This window comes from Zeugodacus cucurbitae, chromosome 2, assembly GCF_028554725.1.
Source record: "Zeugodacus cucurbitae isolate PBARC_wt_2022May chromosome 2, idZeuCucr1.2, whole genome shotgun sequence".
Taxonomy (NCBI): Eukaryota; Metazoa; Arthropoda; class Insecta; order Diptera; family Tephritidae; genus Zeugodacus; species Zeugodacus cucurbitae.
The window spans coordinates 54,113,182-54,125,765 of NC_071667.1; the positions used below are offsets into that span (position 1 = coordinate 54,113,182).

Genomic DNA, 12,584 nt, shown 5'->3' on the forward strand with positions numbered 1-12,584 from the left:
GCTTAAAATTTACAAATCGATGATGCCTAGAAGGACAAGGTTTGTATCCAAATAACATAGATCACATGATCACTTAGTTTCATTAAGACATCTTGTTTAATACACGAAATATCTACTTGAAATAAGAATAATCTTAATAATATGTTCTCACATAATTCTATAACATGAGACCAATCAGAGCTTATTCAGGAAAATAAATTTCTATTAAAAGGGTGTGAAGGCTAAAGAAAGATATGTATGTACATATGTTTTACAGTATAATCGAAAATCCGGATAATCGATTTCAAAGCAAATCGAAAAATATTAAAAAATTTTAATAAATTTTACATGTAATGGGTTTTGCATGCGTTGTTTTGATAATACGATGTATAAAACTCGAGCTATAACGATAGTAATTAATTGATAAAACCTATCAAAATTTTGGTTGAAAATAATTTGTGATTGAACTTTCACGTAATGAATCACATTTAACAACTGTATGGAATCCGATTCATCCACTTAAAAACAAACTCTAGAGCTTCAGTCTTTTCATCATCTTCTTTCTCCTCACTTTTCAAATCCTCAATGATTTCTTCATTAGAATAAACTCGCTATTTTTTAAATATTTTTAAATTTGCAAATAAAGCAGAGAAGAATGTGTCCGGATAATCGGGATTCTACTGTACATACTTTTGTTAAGCTATCTTCCATGCTGGCTGATATACACATATGTACGGCAGAAAGACAAATGGAGAGAAGAAAATTGTTAATTTATCAAAAATTATTATATTTTAAGAGATTACATAATTTTAATTTAAACAGAGTTTTTAATAATAATTTTTCACCTTTCATTCCATTTCAGATCAAATTTCGTGGTAAGTGCTCTAAATATAATTTGTTAAATAATATTTCACTATATTATTTATTGTACCATGTTCAAACACTTCTATTAGCTGAGACAATCAAAATGTTAATTAGATCACTGCCTTTGATACTGGAATTGTACATATTATATATTATATATTACAGCTATTTAGCGGAGTTTGACAACTTTCAACAGAAAAGTTGAAAATTTTAAGCAGTAGTGAACTGTAATCTAGTTTTGTGCAAAAAAAAACTTGACTAGTATTCGAAATATTTATTACATTTGAAATTGAGTACAATTAGCGATTTAATTGTGAAAATTATTATTATTAAATAATGATGATTTAATGATGACTATATGATAGAGGCTACACTTCTGAAATTGAAAATATTAATAATTTGACTAACCTAAACAAAAAGAAATTATGAATCACTCAATACTATGTCTCTTTTATATTTTCTTGTGCACGATTTATTATAACTTGCTTTTTTATCCAAAATACTTAACATACTTAATTTACATGTCAATATTCTTTAGCTTTAGACTTGGTCTTTGCATTTTGAAACATTTTTTTTTTTTTTTTGATTTTGTATCACTTTTCATATTCTTTAATATATATAATATTACATTTGGAGTCTACAAAGTGGTTAGATGTTTCAGAACGACTGATACATTTACAACATATGCAAGAGCGTTTTGATGTCAGAAATTTATCCGTGAGTATTGAAATTACATGTCTCAGAGTATAACAGTTTTTTTTTTTTTATTTTTCCAACATTAACGTCTTGTTCTGTTAATCAAATCCCTGTTACTAATATAATGTGTCGAACTTTGAATTATGAATATTCTATTTTTTTAGTGCTTCAACACTATGATATAATAATAATATAAGAGCTTGGTATAGATATGAAGGTTTCGAATTGAGTACAAATAGTCAACAGGATATTAACTCTATTTATATTTCCATTTAGTTAAAATAGAAATGTTTGAACTGAAATAAGTCTAAACTCGGATATGCATACTCACATCTTAGAATATATAGTATTGAAGAACCCTTTCCCACATCCCTCTGTTTATCTTCAATGCATTTACTGCATCAAATTCTACAGTTTATCAAAGCAATTACGAGTTAATCCATTCAAACCAATAATGCCAATTGAAGCGCATATTTATAAGTATTTATTTATATATTTTTGCTTACTTTAGTGGCATTGTATCCAGCAGATTTACAACAGATAATTTGCGGCACATTTATCTTGTATATTATTCTTATTGTGCATGTTCAGGATCATATACTCATATAAATGCGTATGTGAATTATTTTGATGGCATTTCGATATCAAAGCGCGTAGGAACACAATGAAAGTAAATAAGGTAAAATCAAAATAAATAAACAATCACAAACCCAAATGCTGTTGAACTGTGTGGTATCTAACCACAACAAAATAAAAATCTGCTTTTGATGAAATGGAACAAGTAATGAATCCTTTTCTCAATATCTTTCGTCCCACACGGCAGAATTGTACAATACCTGTGCACTTTGCTGCACGAAAATATCATTGAAATGTTCTTTTGTGTAAATCTATCTACCAGCTGACACAACTATTAGCAACTAACAAGCTGTCTGTATGAAACTGTATTTACCTGTAGTAAGTATTCCACGTTGACCTTTTATTCCAAGAAAATCGAAATTTCGACTGCTCTTGTCCTCTGGTGAACTATGGTAGATTTCTATTTATAGTAAAGAAAAATATATATATATTATATCCCAAAATCGGTTCAACAGAGGCTCTGCTTTAGTATGGAAACTATTTATGGTCTTATCAATAATATCTTAACAAACTAACGTTGATTTATGACAGATAGAGATGACGGACGGAATTAATCTTAAGGCTGTTACTTCCAACTTTGATTTTGTCTTCCGAAAAGAGCTTAACAAAGGCTTCACTGGTATCCAATCATAATATCAATCCACGACCAATAATCAATATAAATGCAATAACATCTTTTAGGTAAAGTGTACTAGTACCAGTCACCACTGGAGTAGTTCTAGACCAATGTGATAAAACTACATATAATTACCTGCCTCTAATCGATTTTACACAACGTCAATATGTCACTTCACATGACCCGCAATCAAATCTGCAGAATACAAATAATTTAACAATAAATATCAAAACATACAATTATTTTATTTACTTCTTTCGTATACTTTCTCAAGTAGCCTATCTACCAGATAGACCCATAGCCAAACAAATAGCAAATAATAACCATGAGAACAATTTGTCTATAGCTGGTGAAGGCATATCAAAATAAATATATCAATAAAAGCGATATCAAAACATATCACTTGAGTGTCTCATGCGAAAGAAAAGAGCACCGCACTTGTCAGAGGGGAGAAAGTCCACGACGTCCACATGTGCAAATACATTCGCACACCTTTTCAAATACATTCCCATACTATTTCATTATTTGGTTGCAATTATTTGTGTTTTCTGTCGGATTTTTTTCGAAGTTCCCCAGCATAAGCGTGCCCAAACAGGTCAGTCAAGCCTTCAATGGGCCACAACAACCACCACCAATAATAGTAACATCATTACCACACCGTACACAAGGGAACAATGTGGACCACACCGATGCTATGGCCAGACATGCTTGTACATTTTCTTGGCGAGTGTTTCCGAGTGCGCTCACACTCGCAAATTTATTAAGTGCGTGTGCGTTTTCCACTTGACTGCATTGAGAGCCTGCAAATTTGCAGTATAATTTCTATACAATTTAAGAACATTTATGATATTTTTTTTTTGGAGGAATTTCATTTTGTGTTGCCAGATCGGTTAAAAGTATACAATTAGTTATTTGGTTTTTGTTTCATGGGTTTCATTATAGATATCGATATGTATTAATAAGAGTAGTTGTTGGTTCCATCTATAAAATTTATGTTTAACGTATGTTATTTAATAAGTAGACCGTCAACGACCTTGGGAAGGTAATTTAATGTTATATGGCAGTTCTTTATAACTGTATAACCTTTTTCTACTATATTCATATTAGAATATGCACTTCTTATTCGGCACTCTCTAAGTTTTAACACAATGAAAGCAACTATAAATTTAGTTGAAGTAGAAATCATCGAAAGTTGAAACTTGTTGAAAATTGTTTAAATATATACTATTGCTAATTGATTTTCAAATAAGATGACTGTATGTAAAGTCCTGAGTGACCTTTGACAGCCAATATATTTCAATTAGAGAAGTTGTTTTCATTGAAAGATGACAGTCATTAACTAGATTTATCCATATACTATCGAAATATTTTTGGCTTGTTGTTTTTAGATGAATCAATCATGAGTTATGATGTCCACCGCAAGTCCTTTTTTTGGCGACGTCACTGTTGAGTTTTTGGAATATTTTAATAAAAATTTCACACAATACAGTTTAACCATTTATCTTCTATACACTGAATTGTAAAAATAACCTAGTTTTTAGCCTCTGAAACCCACCTAACCCCTTAATTTGATGTTTAGCTTAGGTTAGTAGGCAGAACTCTGCATAAACAGGATGAAGATGAGCGATTACCAATGCAGCCGGTTTTACGTTATCGGAGTTGACGCCGTTTTTATGCGGTTAAGGGCTTCCCTTCCGACGATCTAACAGGATGATCTCATCCTAATGGATCAGAACGACCCTCACGATTCGGCAAAACCCATAAAAATTGCACAAAATTCGTGAGTCGGTTAATGTCGCCGAAGCTGAAATGTCGTGCATATGGTGGATATTGGTGGAGGAAGTGCGTGGATGATTCTCCCTCGTTTCACAGCTATGGCATCTTGTATCAGGGTCGCTAGCTTCATCGAATGTGTACCTATAGGACAGTGTCCAGTAAGTACACCTATGAAAGCATAGAGACCTTGCTAACAGAAAGCAATTCGAAAGACCTTTTACAATACAGGTCGAAAAGGATCTCCGAACTGTACAGATGATTGTTATTGCCCAACGCTCGTGTGCAAGTCGACCGTGTGTTAATCGAACCCGATCATTTGATGTTTAAGTTCGATTTTTCGCAATGTCCCGCTCTCAACAAAAAATCGCTTCGAATACCCTAATTTTGCTCAATATAAAACATGGCATGTGAAATTTTCACATCTGGCAACGCTGCACATTTCAGTCGTGTATTGCCAAAATGTAGCCTTTTTCAGCTGCGAACGACCTTTACTTACACTGCTCCCTTAAACGGACTGCGAAACCGCACTTGAGAATTATTGTATTTTTATTGCAGTTTATTTTCTTAATTCGCTCCTTTCATCCAACTGTTAGCATGTGAACTTGCTAGGCATTTACCCGAATGTGTAAAAGGTTCGCGTGTAATGTGTGGGGATTTTTATGTTATTTGTGTGAAAAACTGTAATTGCAAACAATTTAAATGCAATTAAATTAAATACAAAATTTACTTAATGCCTTTCTACATTGCAATTTCGCATTCACTACATTTATTTATTTATTTTCGCCTTTCTTTATGCTCCTTTATAATGTTATTTTATTGTTGTTGTTGTGTGTGTGTTTTGTTTCGCTGAAGTATTTCCCACAGCTTCTTGCATTTTTCTTTTGTAGATGCTTTGTTGTTGCATTAATGCCAACGCCTCATACTCATACCGTTAGGTGGTATGTTGAAACGTTTGCTCCTTGGCCAAAGTCATAATTTCCTTTTTGTGCTAGGCAAGTGAGCGAAAAATGGCAGAGCTTTTCCGAGCTGCTGCTTCACCTCAAAACCGCCAATGCTTTTGCTTGTGTAACACGTTTACTTTGTTTCCTCCACACCTTTGTTGTTGTTGTTATTATTATTGTTACTACATATTTGTGGTTGTTGCAAAGTGTTGGCGCTTTTCCACTCACACCCGCTTAAAGAGAAAGCTGAACTCCAACTCACCCCTTACTTCGTCTATTTGAAGAAATAGGCATTTATTGTTGTCGGCACCTTCTCCTGCATAGAGTTAGGGTTCCGTTTTCGTGCCGCGCATATTTTTGTATATTTCAACTACTGTTATGTTTTCATTCTTATCAGCTGCGTTACTCCTGCGCCCCTCAAGTTCTTCCTGATTTGTGTAAATTTTCCGAAACAGCTTCCGCGAGGCTTTTGTGTTTCGCGCGTTATAATGAACTCAATTCTACTCAAAAGAAATAATCACACTTATTTACAAAGACACAAAGGATTGCGTTAGAAAGTGCCGACTTTCTTTGAAGTGCAAGTGTAAGAGGCCCTTTGAAAAATTTACTAGTGCAAATCGCGTTTTGAGTTTAACTTTCACGAGCTTTTTGCAGGTTTAAACTTTACTAGATTTGTTTTATTAAAATATCCTAGATTTAATTCAAGGTGTTAACACACAGTAAGAACCTATAAAAGTTAGATGCAACAATGTTGTAACACCCAGAGATTTGACAATAACTTTTAAAATGTCAACTTTGTAAACAAGTAAAGAAGAGATATGTTTCCAACCATTCATCAATTACTCTCTCAGTTTGTAAGAATTTAATGCTTCAAAGGAAAATTTCGATATTTCCACAATTGATAATAAAAAATGGTCGGAGAGAGTATGGACCGATCTCATCCAGTTTCCAAATCAAATCATACTAAATATGCTGGCGAAAAATATATCCTTTAATTTTATTAAGATACCTCACATAAGTGTGTGGTCTGGCGTTGTCCTGGTGGAACACTACACCTTTCCTATTGGCCAATTCTAGCTGCTTCTTGTCGATCGCCTGCTTCAAGCGATCCAGTTGTTCATCCGCTTCAAAAATGGTTCAAGTTCAGCAGCATAAATCAAGCGCTTATTTGTGTATCCAGCCTTCTGCAGATGTTTTAAAATGGTTTGGTGACTAACTCCCATCACCTGGGCGATGACTTATCGAATTATGAGGTCGATAATTATATTAGTGATCCCCACTTCCATCAGTGCCTAATAGACAGATGCTAGAGCGCAGTGAACCAAACGGTCTGCTTGGCTGCTAACAGTTTGCTCATACATACATGTGTACATTGTTATCTCTATTTTTCTACTTACCAAATCTATTTTCCTCAAATAAAAATAAATTGAATCGAAATACAATAGGTCAAGTATTTACACCAAAATGACGTCATTAGCCAATGAATCAAGTCAAATCAGCGAACAATTGAGCGGACAGGACCACCCTGTTCGCATTCGTTCATTTTCTCTTTTTTTTGCGAAAAGTCGCACTTACATAATAGCCACTAAACCACTTCCACACATTCACATTGTGCATATTCACACAAAACATTGCAACTTACATATTTTTATACCTTAAAAATAAAAAACACGCGAGCGTAAAAAATGCGCTTTGTGTTGCATTGTGTAATGTGTGGTAAGAGTGCATATTTAAGTACAATTAATATAATAAGAAATTATTTGTGTAATTTTCACAAAATAGGTATTTTACGAAAAAAAACAAGAATTTATGATTCAAACACAAATATGCGCAATTCTCAGGTAGAAACACACACACACACGCACGAGTATACAATGAACACGCGAGTGGCTCATTCGGCCGCGAAATGTTCCAATGAGTGCGTATAACAATGCAATTCTTTGAACGCTTTCTTCTGCAACGTGACTGAAGGATGTATTATTATATATATGTATATAGCATTTTTTTCGATTCGATATTCGCTTGCTTGATTATGCCTACCATTTCTCAATATATGTAATACTGTATTTCTTACTTTTGCTGGCAATCGATCCTTTCCGCTTTGTGGTCTGAGTGTTTTAAATACTTTTGTATATTGATTGTTGATGGAGAACACGAAAAAAATATAATTCAATTCAAGAAAGTAGTAAGCAATTGAGGAACTCAGCAGTTTTATATCCTTACAAATTTCCTCAGGTGTGGCGCGGAATTCATGAGTTTCAACTATAAAATATATACAAGAATCCGTGTTCAAATTCCAGCAGACTCTAGCTTTAATCGAATCCACACTTCTGCTTTTGTAACTGCATTGGCATCTTTCAATCTCAATCTAATTTTTTTTTAATTTCTTATTATTTCCTTTCAATTGTCTACTTCTCATACGCTCTCCGTGGATCACTCAGCAGCAGCGTCTATTTCAACGCTTTTATATTAACTTTTATTGTACATTTATATTATCTACTTTAACATTTCAATTCAACAATTGAATTCTTTGCATTTTGTTGCATTGCTCGCTTTCTTCTGCTGCCATTGTAATCGATATGCTGGCGATTTGTTGTTGCGCCGCAATTAAATTAATTTATTTCATTGTTTGCTAAAAAGATCAATTGTGCGTGCACTACACTATTTCTATTGTGTCTTGTGGGTGCATTGCTCGTGGTCTCTTCGTGAAGAATGTATGGAAAATGTCATCGGCAACACGCAGCTCAAAGTGAGTTGTTGTGTGCAGTTGTCAGGATGTGCGCACTCAAATGCAGCATGTGAGCGCGCAGCTGTGCGTTTTATTAGAAATTGGAAAGTTTTCGATAAATATATATGCCAGGGAAATAAGTATGCTTGCATCATTGATTTAAATATTAGAATCTATTTTAATATTCAATTCGCCCCAATTTCCCAGCTGCTTAGTCTACGAGGTATGTACACAAATAATGGTAATTTTTTTTGTTGATGTTGTCGCCTTTAAAATAGTCACTATTCGATATTATGTTTTTTGCCAATACTTGTTCCGATCGTCGAAACACTACTCAAACTTTTTTAAAAAGCCTTTAGCTCTTTCACCGATTTCAACTATGTGAACTGTATTTTTGGAAATAGGAAAAGGTCACACAGAGTGATGTGTAGCGAATATGAAGACTGGGGCGTCGTTATATTGTTGTTTTTGACCAAAAATTCACGAACAAGCTACGAAGTGTAAGCTTTTTACCTACAAAATCGCCATAGAAACACTTCTAACTTTAGCGGTTTGGACTCTAAAAAACCGTAAAATTTTATAGTTTACTATTCCCGTTATTTTTAGAACAAATCACATATATTTCGTGAGGTCTAGGAGATAATTCGGGTGTGAGCAAGTCAGACAAAAGGGATAATAATTTGTGTTAAAAACTATATATTTACTGATATGAGATTTTCAAAATTTTCAATACCCATTGATGACGTGGAACTGGACTTTTCAATCAAAGTAAATCCTTTGATTTAGAGAGATAGATCACTGATTATTTATGTACTAATCTGAATTTCAAAAATCTAAAGCAATGTGTTTCTTGCGAAGTGCTTTTCATCCGGAAGAAGTATGTTTCCTAGGACAGCCATCCAATTTGTAAATCTTGTTATCACTCTGAGTCTTAAATTTAAGTTTCCTCGATGATATCCAAACACTTTTGCGCCATAGTCTTGATAACGTGTAGAATGAATTTGATGTTGCATGATTTACGGCGTTGTTTATGTAAGGGGTTTATCTCTCAAGCCAGCAATGTTTTTACCAATTTTTGTCACAGAAGCATATTATTACAACGAAATTCCCTCTGAATTTCTATAAAATACTGAGAGATTTACCGATATTTTCGGTAAAAATTAGCCACAGGCATGACACAATTTTGAGAAGGTCATGGCCACACCTTTTACACAGTATTTGTTCAAAGCTTCATTCCAATATCATCACTAGTGCTTCATATATTGTAAAAAGAACGAACCAGATGGAGTCCTAATTGTGTTATATAGTTTTTCATCAGCATGCCAAGATGCTTTCTTATGTCCTTCTTATGTATCATGTATCTATTAAAGTTCTGGTTGGTTCAAATGCTTGATTTTAGATACACCTGTTTCTTCTAGGTTATGTTTAGGTTACCATATTTTAAAATTTCGTTTTCCAAAATTTTTTAATGAATAAACTTGAAAACTACTGTGGCGATTTCAAAAATTATTTCACCATTTATTGCTAGAATATCAAATTTCTGGAAATAGTTCCCAGGTGAGGGGATCAAAAAGACTCAATGATGGAGAATCTTAATCTGAAACTGAAAATCGTCTTGGAAGTCATTCTCTTCGCATCGCAATCGCGTGCCAGAGAGTCGAGTAACGAACGCTCGCAGCTGCTTGCTGAACAAAATTTCAAAACCTGCCAAGTACGCGCTTCATAGTCGAGTACGGAGCGTATGCAGCGGCTTGAAGAACAAAATATTAGAAATATACAAGCTCACACTAGGCCGTCGAGCGTTCCCAAAGTGTGTAAAAACTTAACTTATAACTTTTGAAATGTTTGTTTAAGCCCGTGCGAAGCCGCCGTGGTCTCATAGTATTTTATATCTTTCGTGTATATCATATATTATTTATGTATGTCCTTAATTATACTGCCGCAACATGTTGCACAGAGTATTAAATACACAGAAATAAAGGAGCTAAAACCGATAAAGCTATATAAACTAAACTTTCTGCAGTCACTTCCATTACGTACCCCATTACACACCCATACTAATAGTCGAAATCGGATAGTGACCACGCCCACCTCCCATACAAAAGTTAGGTTGAAAATTACTAAAAGTGCGTTAACTAACTAACGAAGCAGAAGGAAGCTGCACTCAGCCGTTTTTAAAAAATGGAAAATGGGCGTGTCATAACCCACTTATGGGTCAAAAACAATATTTCAAAAACCAGTCGACTGATTTCAATCAAATTCGATACATAATAATTTTTTAACACCCTGATGACACGTATGAAAAATGGGCGAAATCGGTTCACAACCACGTCTACTTCCCATAAAACTCAATTTTGCATTTCATCTGATTCCTTCACTTTATAATCTATACATAAGGAACTGATGAAGATAGCGGCTTCATTTGTGGCTTCACTTTGTTCCAAGGCCCCGGATATCGAATTCTGTGCCTATAGGTAAATTTTCATCGAAAATATCTTTTAATCTCTCAGATATTTTAATGTAATTCAGAGGAAATCTTCTCATAGTGTGTTCCTGCACCAAAAATTATTAAAATCGGGTCATAACATCCCCTAGTTCCCATATCTCTAATTATTGATTTTACAAAAAAACCGCATATATCGGTATAGAGATATCTTAGCCAAATTAAGTGATCGTATAGTTTTGGATATAGTGTACCTTGGTGGTGAAAATGAGGGAATCGTTTCCGGAATTACCTCAGCCTACATATAGTATATATGATGATTGAACTTTATGCCGAATATGTGGGTAAATTTGTGTGTTATCTTAATAAAACTACATCAATAAATTGCGAGAGTAAAAAATTTTCGGTTCCACCCGTTTCCTTGTTTTCTTAAGCATTTAGTGAGTGCAAGATATTATTTCATATTAAATCTGATCTCAAAGCTTTCCTGAAGCTAAAAAAGAGTATGTCGCTTCTTAAATTTTTACTCACTTCCATTTGTTATCAAACTATTTGTTTTCAAGAACGTTGATACAATAAAAGGGAGCTAAAAATTATCCCCGATTCGTTCCTATATCTATACTCGATGATTTGAGATTATTAGAGTTCAATTGCCGTTATAATTCTCCTTTATGTACAATATAGGTATATATGTGCAAACAAGAGTGATCGATATTTCAGAAGAATATCCTCAATAGCTTTGCCAAAAGCCACGCCAACGCTTCTCTTACAAAACTACTTTTATCTGCAACTATACGTGTACAACAACAACAACAACAACTGCAATAAAATAATGAAATTTCGACAATTCGACTATTGTTTCTGTCAATCAATACCGAATGTGAACTTTCGCGTTTTTTGGCTTTGCTGCGGTCGCTGCCGGCAACAAAGGATACAACACACAGGGACAAAGGATATTTTCAACCCACAATTGCGTATGCGCTTTCGACTAAAGTCCTACGCACGTATGTTTATCGGTGTGTGAGTGTGCGGTGAATAAGTTACGCATTGATTTCGCATTTAAATAGAATGAAATGAAATGGCTTGGCATTGCTGCGTTGCGTTTAATGTTGGTTGGCAGCGGCGGTGTGGAATGCAGCAAATTGGAATTCGATGCGAGTTGAATTGAACCGCCGCGCGCTTGGTATTGTGGCCAATGAGGAGAATGTGTCGTTGCATAGGTGTGTGTGCGTGTGTGTGTTTGATGGCGTGTTCGCTACTTTATAAGGGTAAATTGCATAGTCAGCGTTGAACATACAAATAAATAAATAAATAGTTTCGACACAAAAGAATCACTAGAGTACAAAGGCAAATGTTGAAGGCAACAATGTACATATGTATTCACATGCATACATCTATATTATACAGCGCTGTATTTATAGACTTTTTGCTCTACATGTGGCTTTCCGGGCGTTAAGTCGCAATTGTTTCCCCCTCTATGCTTTCAACTTTAACTTGATTGCTTTATACTTTATTATTAAACGATTTCTTTTTGCGAATGATATGTATGTACATATATAAAAAGTATATAAAATGCTCACAAATACATACATACATACCATACAAATAAATATATCCATAAACATCCTGAGCGCTACTGTATTATCGGGGCGTGACAACTGAATCGGCCATGTTGCGTTGTATTTGTGTGCTGCCTGCGGGGGGTGGTTAGCACTTTAACACACTTATTTTCTACAAAGCCGCACTAAACTTACAATTGTTCGGCATACAGTTGGAGAACAGTACTTATAAGCAGTACAAAAAAAATAATATAATAAATATATAAATCGGATGCAATACTTGATACTCAACTGTTATATGCATACCATACATACATATGTATATCAGTATATCCTTTTAAGCAAC

The 12,584-nt window shown here is 34.2% G+C and overlaps 1 protein-coding gene across 1 annotated transcript in view; it reads left to right on the forward strand.

The window, feature by feature from the left end:
* Positions 1-12,584, forward strand: part of Tmem86a_1 (lysoplasmalogenase-like protein TMEM86A) — a 227,660-nt gene that overhangs the window by 88,046 nt on the left and 127,030 nt on the right. The window contains exon 3 of the mRNA XM_054228919.1: positions 842-854. The gene's annotated coding sequence lies outside the window, so the exon portion shown is untranslated. The remainder of the gene's footprint in view (positions 1-841; positions 855-12,584) is intronic.